This window comes from Rutidosis leptorrhynchoides, chromosome 11 (assembly GCF_046630445.1).
Source record: "Rutidosis leptorrhynchoides isolate AG116_Rl617_1_P2 chromosome 11, CSIRO_AGI_Rlap_v1, whole genome shotgun sequence".
In the NCBI taxonomy this organism is placed as follows: Eukaryota; Viridiplantae; Streptophyta; class Magnoliopsida; order Asterales; family Asteraceae; genus Rutidosis; species Rutidosis leptorrhynchoides.
The window spans coordinates 214,427,892-214,438,439 of NC_092343.1; positions in this window are offsets into that span (position 1 = coordinate 214,427,892).

Sequence of the window (10,548 nt, forward strand, 5' to 3'; positions counted from 1 at the left end):
AGAATCAGAACTGGATGAAGCATTTTCACAAATCTTTTGTAAGTATGAAATAAGGAAGAAGATTATAGGAGTGGTGAAAATAAATGAAACGGAAAAGGTCAATTTATAGCAAAATATCAGACATAGCAATCGAGGCAGATTACGCATTTAATCAAAGGAAATCCTAATTTCCTTAAATTTTGAAGAATCAAATCTTATTTAAATTATGAAGATTTTCTATTCCTTAAATTCCGGAAATCAATCGTTACTACGTCAAGAGATAAGACGAATCTCTATTCTCCATTTCACTCTATTACGATAACTTCTCTCATACGCTTCAAGTAATTGGATTTTTTTTTATCTATATTATTCAACGGTGATAAAAATTCTATTTATCAACACATAATCGTCATAAAAACATTTTTATTGTTAGCCATGACGACCTTACTCAAATTTCGGGACGAAATTTCTTTAACAGGTAGGTACTGTGATGACCCGGAAATTTCTGACCAAATTTAAACTTAATCTTTGTATGATTAACATTTCCGACACGATAAGCAAAGTCTGTAAAACTGAATCTCAAAATTTTTGAACTACTTTCATATATTCAAATACCTTTCGGTTATTCTTGACGATTTGCGAACAATTATATGTATATAGATACATATATATATATACTATAACTTGAAAACGTAACAATGTATTAATTGTTTGATACTGTACATTAAACTTATTGGTTTAAATATTTATTTGAGTATATATGATAAGTTGGAATATTAATTATATGAATAACTTGCGATGTATATTTAAAACGTGTTTATGAATGTTGAAAATATATATTAACTTGGTCATAAAACGATTTGTTATTATATATATATTAACAAATAGCGAGACAACGATTTATAGAAGTAAACAACCAAAACACTCGAAAGTTTAAGATACACTTTGAATGATATAGTTTATTGATAATTTAAGACTATATTTTGACAAAGGTACGAGTCACAAAACGTAAATTGCGAGTTTTCTAAGCGTACAAAAATGCGTTCGAGAAACCGGAATCGGGACATAAGTCGAGTGACAACGTACGAGTCATCGGAACGAAAATTACAAGTCAACTATGCACATGAATTTAATATAATATATAATTAATTATTTAAATTATATATATTATATATATTATAAAATATTATGTCGACAAACAAGAAGTTAAAAATTTGTGAGCTGTTCCAGGGTGCCATGCGATCGCATGGCCTTGAAGCACAAATCCCATGCGATCGCATGGGGTACTTTTTCAGAAAAGGTTCTATAAATTCAAACGATTTCATTTCAATCACACACATATTTATTTATGTTACTTCCTCCGTATTTAAATTATTATTATTATTATTATTATTATTATTATTATTATTATTATTATTATTATTATTATTATTATTATTATTAAGATTAATATTATTATTAATCTTATTAATTATTAGTATTATTAATTATTAATTAGTAATATACATAAAATACTTCGACGAGGTTATGAGCGTGTCACTTTCAAAAATGGGTTTTTGAGCGGGATAAAGTTAAGGAAATTATGGGTTATAGCTATGGAGGTTATGGGTAATGTTCATGGGTATTATTTACAAGTCAAACCTACTGTTATCATCTATGTTGTGTCTACATACTTTTCTGCAATATTGAATCACAATATTGATACGTAAGCATTTATATTTTATCTTTTATACATTAATTGTGTATCCATGTCTAGTGCTCGAGTTTATATATTTATACATGTTTGTATGCTAAATTTCGTCGTTAAACAGTTTATAATGAATCACGAATTAAATACATATATTACTGGTAAAAGGTATATGATATACATGTTTTCGGAAAGCTGGCGAAAAATCAATAACTTTTCATTTAGACACCGAATAGTTTCGATGAACGGATTAAAAGATATGATCAACTGAATTATGATTGACGTTAATTGAAATTGCTTTTGAATCTGCAATTAAGATTTAAACAACTTGTTTACGAGATTGATAAAGTGAACTTTTAAATATTATCAACCGAGTAAATGACTCCTTATATAAGGTATGTCTCGTTTTGTTGAACTATTGTCAAAATTGACTTTTTGAAACGACTTTGGATAACTTTTGTATGTCGATCTCGAGCATTAGGATTATGATACACTATGACCTGACCTAGCTTGATAGACATTTATTGACCAACATATGTTCTCTAGGTTGAGATCTACGGTTATTTGGTAATCCGAGTTTCAGTCACATTTTGGTGAACAACTTTATATGCTGCTAAGGTGAGTTTCATTTGCTCCCTTTTTAATTGCTTTTGCAATCTATATTTTTGGGCTGAGAATACATGCACTTTATTTTAAACGCAATGGATACAAGTACATACTAAATTCTACAACGAGTTTGAACCGAAAATCCCTTAGCTTTGGTAACTAGTAACTGCCGGTTATAAGAACTGGTGGGCGCGAGTAGTTGTATATGGATCCATAGGGCTTGATATCCCCGTCCGAGCTAGAGCACTAGCCTTTTAACGGACGTATGCTATTTGAGAAGCGTACACGTTGGTTTGCGTGTATTATTAAGATAATTATACAAAGGGTATAAATTATATATACGTTAAGTTTAGTTACCAGGGTGCTCAATTTCGTAGAATATTTTGATAAACATTTCTGGATGAAACAACTGAAATCTTGTGATCCACCTTTATGTACAGATTATGCAAAACATTAAAACTATGAACTCACCAACCTTTGTGTTGACACTTGTTAGCATGTTTATTCTCAGGTTCCCTAGAAGTCTTCCGCTGTTTGCTTACATGTTATACAAGCTATGTGCATGGAGTCTTGCATGCTTTATTCAAGAAAACGTTGCATTCACAAAACCATCATCATGTATCTATTTTGACTGCATTGTCAACGGAAGTATTATTGTAAACTATTATTTACGGTGATTGTCTATATGTAGAAATCATCAGATATCGAAAACTTTGGAATTAAATATTCATTTATGGTATGCCTTTTCAAAAGAATGCAATGTTTACAAAACGTATCATATAGAGGTCAAATACCTCGCAATGAAATCAATGAATGACGTGTTCGTCCATATGGATTTGGAGCGATTGTCACATTTTCTAGTTAACTTATTCAACGAACCTGCCATTTTAGAGAAGTCTTTAATAAATCGGCGTTAATGACCTGCTAAACCCAGAAAACTCTTGATTTCTGTCGGCGTTTTCGGTGAGTTCCAATTCATTACGGCCTCTATCTTAGACTGGTCCACTTTAATTCCCTGTTCACAAATTACATGACCCAGAAACTGTATTTCTCCCAACCAAAATTCACACTTGGAGAACTTAGCATACAATTGTTCCTGTTTCAGAAGTTCTAACACCAACCTTAGATGCATAGCATGATCTTTCTCGGTTTTTGAATATATCAAGATATCATCTATGAAGACAATCACAAACTTGTCAAGATACTAAAGACACACTCTGTTCATTAGATCCATAAACACTGCTGGCACGTTTGTTAACCCGAATGGCATAATTAAAAATTCATAATGACCATATCTAGTTCTGAACGCTGTTTTCGGTATATCGTTCTCTGCAACACGTACCTGATGATACCCTGAACGTAAATCAATCTTTGAAAAATAGGAAGCACCCTGTAACTGATCAAATAAGTCATATATTCTTGGTAACGGATACTTATTCTTGATTGTTCTCTTATTTAAGTCGCGGTAATCTACACACATACGAAGCGACCCATCTTTCTTTTTCACAAACAAAACAGGAGCACCCCACGGTGAAGAACTTGGTCGGATAAACCCTTATCTAACAGTTCCTGAACCTGAGACATCATTTCTCGGATTTCTGACGGAGCTAATCTGTAAGGAGCTTTTGCAACTGGCGTAGCACTTGGAACCAAATCAATTTTATACTCTACTTCACATACTGGAGGTAACCCAGGTAAATCATCCGAAAACACTTCGGGAAATTCTGACACAATGGGAATATCGGTTACCTGCTTCTTTTCTTTCTTAACATCAATCACGTAAGCTAAAAATGAATCACACCCTTTCGTTATTGCCTTCTGAGCTTTCATTAGGGAAACCATAGGGAAGTTAAATCCACTGCGCTCTCCCCTAGCTATCACTCGGGATCCGTCAGCCAAACGGAAAGAAATCATATTCTTATCACACTTAATATTAGCCCTATTAGCTCTTAACCAATTCATACCTATGACTACATCAAAGCTAGGTATAGGCATCAACAAACAAGTTAAAGGGAAGGAATGGATGTCAATTTCGATGGTAATTCCAGACACAGATGATGTACATGGAACCATTTTACCATCAGCTACTTCTATTCCCAACGGCTCATCTAACATCCTAATAGGCAACTTCAACTTATCACAGAAGCCTAAGGATATAAAATAACGATTCGCTCCCGAATCAAACAACACACGAGCTGGCAAGGAATTAACCAAGAACATACTGGTAATGATGTCATTGGTAGCAGTTGCAGTGTCTACCGTCATCTGAAATGCCCTTGCCTCTGCTGTTGGGGGATTCTTTCTCTTCTACCCAGCAGTTGAAGCAGAAGATCCCTCAGAAGTTACCGACCTCGCCCCTGACCCTGCCCCAGAATCGGCTCTCAACGCAGATGGACAATTCGCTGATCTATGCCCCTCTTGATGATAACTCCAACAAACATTAGACTTAAAAGGACAAGCTGTTGATTCATGACCTAACACTCCACATTTCAAACACCTTCTGGTCATTGGAGAATACGGGCTGGTGAGTTGACTTACAAACATTACACCACCCAGACTGACTTGAACCTGATCCACTAATACCAGACTTACTTTTCTGTTTAAACTCACCTGACTATTTACCACGAAAACCAGATTGCTTACTCGACTGCTGATTTGACTGTCTACCCGATTGACCTTCTAATTTACCCCCAAAAGATCCACTTCTCAAACTTTCTCTTTTTGCTGCCATTATATCACCTTCTGTAACTTTAGCCATCTCATGAGCCTGCGCCAAGGTTGTTGCAAATCTTGCAACGGTTCTGTACTCCGGCTTAATCACCCGCATAAAATGCCGAATTTTATCTTTCTCAGTTGGTACCCACTGTTGAACGAACCTTAGCTTAGATGTGAAATCTCTGAAAACTTCATCAATCGTCATACTTTCTTTCATCTTCATACTCAGAAACTCGGTTTTCAATCTTTCCATCTCATACTCAGAACAATACTGCTCACGAACTTTAGCAGCAAATTGTTCCCAGATAATTTGACTGATCTGTTCTTTAGGTAAATATGCAGTGATAGAGTCCCACCATTCTATTGCTTCACTTTTGAGAAGCCTACTAGCAAATAACACCATGGATTCTGGCTCACAAAAACATACTTCTAATGCCCTCTCCACTTCTCTTAGCCAATTGAGGGTCATTGTAGGGTTTGTGTGACCACTGTACTCAGGAGGTTTGCAGTCCATAAACTGTTTATAGGTACACTTCCTTCTTGTCTCAGGGACTTGAAATGGGTACATCATTTGATTAGGAAAAGTCTGGTTAAACGGAAATGGCATTTGATAGTTTTGATTGGTATTTTGTGGAAACTCTGATTAGGAACTGCCACCGGCTTGATTATAATGGTTTGAAGGAAAAGTTGTGTTTAACGCAGTGGTATTTGGGTTCCATTGCGCCTGTTCTTGTTCTAGTTCCTTAATTTTCTCCTGAGCTTCTAATAGTAAGCTTTGAAGGTTTATAACTTCCTGTGAGGTTTCCTCTTCCGATGATACATGTCCATCTTCATCGGGAGCTCGAAAGGTTCCAGTTCCAGGTGCGGCATGGCCAGTAGCATTAGCTTCGTTATCTGCCATTACTGCATTACCACAACACTCACACCAAGGCTTAGTATAAACTCTGTTAGTACTAACAACTAACACATATCCTGTCCTAATACTTACTTAACCCATCCCCAGCATGTTATGTTTGACATGACTCTTCTAAGTTTGAGAACATGACATGTAGATCACAATGCACATGCTGCCAAACTCAGCTCTGATACCAACTTGTGACACCGCTAAATTTTTTTTATACGTGGCGGAAGCATTATACTATTTAAATACGATATAAATATTTGTACAAACCGATGTCACGTGTCATTAAAACAATTTACATATTCAACTGGAAAGGGCGTAATTACATTCTGCTTTCAAAAGTACATGGTTCATATCCTAAAAGACCACATCAGAGTTAACCCTGTCAAACATAACATCATCATGCCTGTCTTCTCCCAAAAGCATTATCTATAAAAGCTAACAACCTGCAGGGAGGAGATGGAGGGGAATTAGCATGAAGCTAAGTGAGTACGACTAACTACAGGCCATAGCATACATAAGTGTTATACTAATCATGTCACAATAGTCTAACACACAAACATCACCCAAGTGCCGTCTACAGAGACTCTAGCGGCTCGGCCAAACCATTAACCACCAGCTGATCAGACTGGGGCTTACCAGAAGTTCCTCCACCACCGTATGTATATACATAATCCACACGCGACGGATGCGTCATTCACATATATATACCACGGTTGTCTAGGCTACCATAGCGGAACCCAACCCGCAGGTTGATCTCTCCTACCGAGGCTACCACACAATAGGGACACACTGGGCTCCAGCAGACAAGCATCAACTAACATGCAGTCATCACAAGTACTAACTAACCACAACAATTAGTATATCTAACAAGCATGGCAATCATAATATAACATGCTTCTATATACTATATTCTCCAGTTAGTCCCACTCACCAAATACCAGCAAACGAGAAGGTATTCAGCTATCTAATCACTGAACCTTCTCTTTCTCCTTTTCTCCTGAGAAAAACATATACACAAGTTAGTTTCTGTTCGTTAACATCAAATAACACAATATATAAATTTTTGTATCAAAAACTGTCCGCTAAAATTATTTGCTTAACACTGCACTTTCAAAATTTACATCATAAACATCAAAATACAAACGGGCAGCATAACGGCTAAAAATCAACACTTAGGTAAAATATTCTGCCCCTGGACGCTCAGTCGGTCGACTGACTCTTACAGTTGGTCGACTGTCGACACAAACGGTTGACTGACTTTCCCAGTCGGTTGATTCATTTGGTATTACATCAATCGGCCGAAGGTAAATCTCAATCGGTCGGTTGTCTTCATCAATCGACCTGTTCAACCCTCAGTCGGTCGACTGTCGACCGACAGTCAGCCGAGTGTGTTCATCTTCATCAGAAACTGAACAAAGGCTACGGACTTCACGATGAAATCCTCAAATCTCGATCTAGAGCTCGTTTTAAACACAAAAATCGACCACAACTTGTTCACTACTTGTTATAGACTAAAAACCCACAACAATTTGACCATAACAACACTTAAATCACTTGTTTTGACACAAATTTACACTTTTATGAAAACTAACACAAAAACTCCATTTTCTTGAAGATTAAAGCATGAAAAGCTATGAATCATACCTTATTAGAATCAGTAAATCACAAGGAACACAAAGATGTAAATGATTCGAGCTCTAAAATAAGGATTAGAAATTAGGGTTTGACAGGTAGAGAAGATGAAGAACGGGTGTGGTTTGGGAAGAGTCTGGAAAATGCAAGAAAGTGGACAGCACTAGCCATCTAAAGTGGGTTTAATTCCCACACTGTGCGATACACGGGTATTTATCAGTTACTGATATCTTTCGTACGTCATTTGGCAACCCAAACGGAGTCCAAATTAAATAAACAAACCTGATCTGTGACCCTTGTCACAAACTGGTCCTAACCACATCATTATTTAATAATAAATATTAAATAAAAATAAAAGCATATAATAACGCAATACAAACTTAAGGGCAATCTAGTAATCTTACATCTAGGCCCGATTGAGGATGTTACAGTATCAATGTGGATCCATCGAAAATAGAAGCGGTAATGAATTGGAATTCCCTGAGGACTCCGACTGAGATTAAGAGTTTTCTGGGATTGTGATATGGCCGAAACGGACGGTTTTATTTATGCGGTATCGTTAGGTCGCAACACGTCAAAATCAGTTACCAAAAGGAAGTAATGGTTTTATTATTTAAATTTAGCTTAGTTTTCCTAGCTATAATTCACCTACTTGTCTTCCTTTTAACGAGTAAGTGGTAAGTATAACTTAGGTTCGTATTTTTGTATGTTTGCTCAGTAATGTGGGACAAAAGTGCCTAAATAGTTAACCCTAGCGACAAGTGGTGATATATTAAACTTAACTAAGGTAATATAAACTATAAAGATAAAAAGGGATACGTATGAAGAATGGGATATCGATGGAGAGCTGTTAAAAAAGTTTAACTTCTTAGAATGAACACTAAACCTTAATCAATCGGGCTATGAACCTAAACTTCCTAGAATGAACCCTTTAAAGCATGTTTATTCTCAGGATTGAAAGAAATCTTCCGCTGTGCATTTGCTCATTTTAGAGATATTACTTGGAGTCATTCATGACATATTTCAAAAGACGTTGCATTCGATTCGTTGAGTTCAATAAAGATTATTATCAAAGTAAATGTCAGATTAGGTCATTTATAGTTTGGGTATTATGAAGTGGTATGCATGCCTGTCAACTTTCGATGTAATGAAAGTTTGTCTTTTAAAAACGAATGCAATGTTTGTAAAATGTATCATATATAGGTCAAATACCTTGCAATGTAATCATATGTTATTGTATTCGTCCTTATGGATTAGGACGGGTCACTTCATGTGGTATCAGAGCGGTGGTCTTAGCGAACCAGGTCTTGCATTAGTGTGTCTAACGGATATTTATTAAGATGCATTAGTGAGTCTGGACTTCGACCGTGTCTGCATATCCAAAAAGTTTTGCTTATCATTCTTTGTCAAAAATTACATACTTATCATCCTTAAGTCTAGACACATTTTCCTGCATTTATTGCATACATAGTGTACAGACGATTTCGTATCTTAGCATATCTGTTACTGTAACTTTTCTTGATATCTTCCGAAAATTCCTCCGTGATTTATGGAATTTTGGTATTATATATACATATGTAAATTATGTATTGAAGAGTACCAATCTAAATTCTATAATCTATTTCAAATCATAAATCATCTCCCTAATTATACAAGATGAATCCCGTATCTAGTTCAAACTCCTTAAACTCCGACAGCTATTCCGATATGGATATTCACCTGAACTCCGAAGACAGTGTAACCAGAATGGATCAAACAATTAGCCATCATCTATTCTGGATGAATTAGGGATGGGTTTGTAGCCTACTCAACCAATTAGCCATCATCTATTTTGGATGCTTAATTACGCTTAGTAATTTACTTATGCTCACTAGTTAGTCTTGTTGGACTTTCTACCTTGTTGGACTTTAGTCCACCCTACTCTAGCTAATGGACCATTTAATTAGCCCAATTTTAAATGGATTATGACCCATTAAGATGTAGGACAAAAACTCATTTATAAGAGCCAACATACTAGCATTTTTGTTAACCATTAGACCACCACTAACCAAAAAGCAAAAAGGTGTCCCCCTTGTCCCCCCATGTACCAACGGCTACCACCACCCCAATCCACTATAAATTCCAAGCCATTTCCACCTATTTCACACTTGATCTGATTCACATTTTACACACACTTACTCTCTAATTCTCTCTAGTCTTTCTCACTCTAAAAAGTGTAAATTTTAAATTTTCTTCTTCTTCTTCTCTTCTTCATGTACACGACATCATCATCATCATCATAAGATCAAGCATTTTAGCTTCTTGATCATGTTATATCTTGAAGATTCAAACTTTGATTTGAATCCTTCAAGAACATGAAAGATTTAAGCTTTCTAGCTTTGAATCTTCATTACTTTTGTTGGATCTAAGTTTTCTAACTTATGATCTCTTTTATTTTGTTAAAAGATCAAAACTTGTGTTTATGATCTTCATAAAACTTAAAGATCTAGCCTTTTGCTTTAAGGATCTTCAAAACATTAAAGATCCAAGCTTTCTAGCTTAGGGTTTCATTATTTTGTTAAAGATCTTAGCTTTTTAGCTTATGGTCTCATTACTTTTACTAGATCTTAGCTTTCTAGCTTATGGTCTCATTAATCTTGTATAGATCCAAGCTTTCTAGCTTAGGGTTTTTTTAATACTTGAGATCTAAGTTATCATTGTAGATCTCACTTACTTGGAACCTTTTTTTGATTGTTGTGATGATAAAGATCAAGTCTTCATCATCTCATATGATGAAGATGCATAAACTTGTGTCAAAAGGACAAAGGTTGAAGCTTTATTGGGTTTATGCAATAAAGAGACAACCTTGATGTTCAAAAACTTGTAGAATATTAGCTTTTACTCTTAGTTGTGTGTTGATGGTTGCAACTTGGTCAAAGTGATGCTAAAACATCAAAGAGTTGTACATTTTTAGTAGATGAGCATCAAGCACCAAGAAACCCACCGGAGCAATTGTTTGCTGTTTTTCAGGGTCTGATCAGACTCC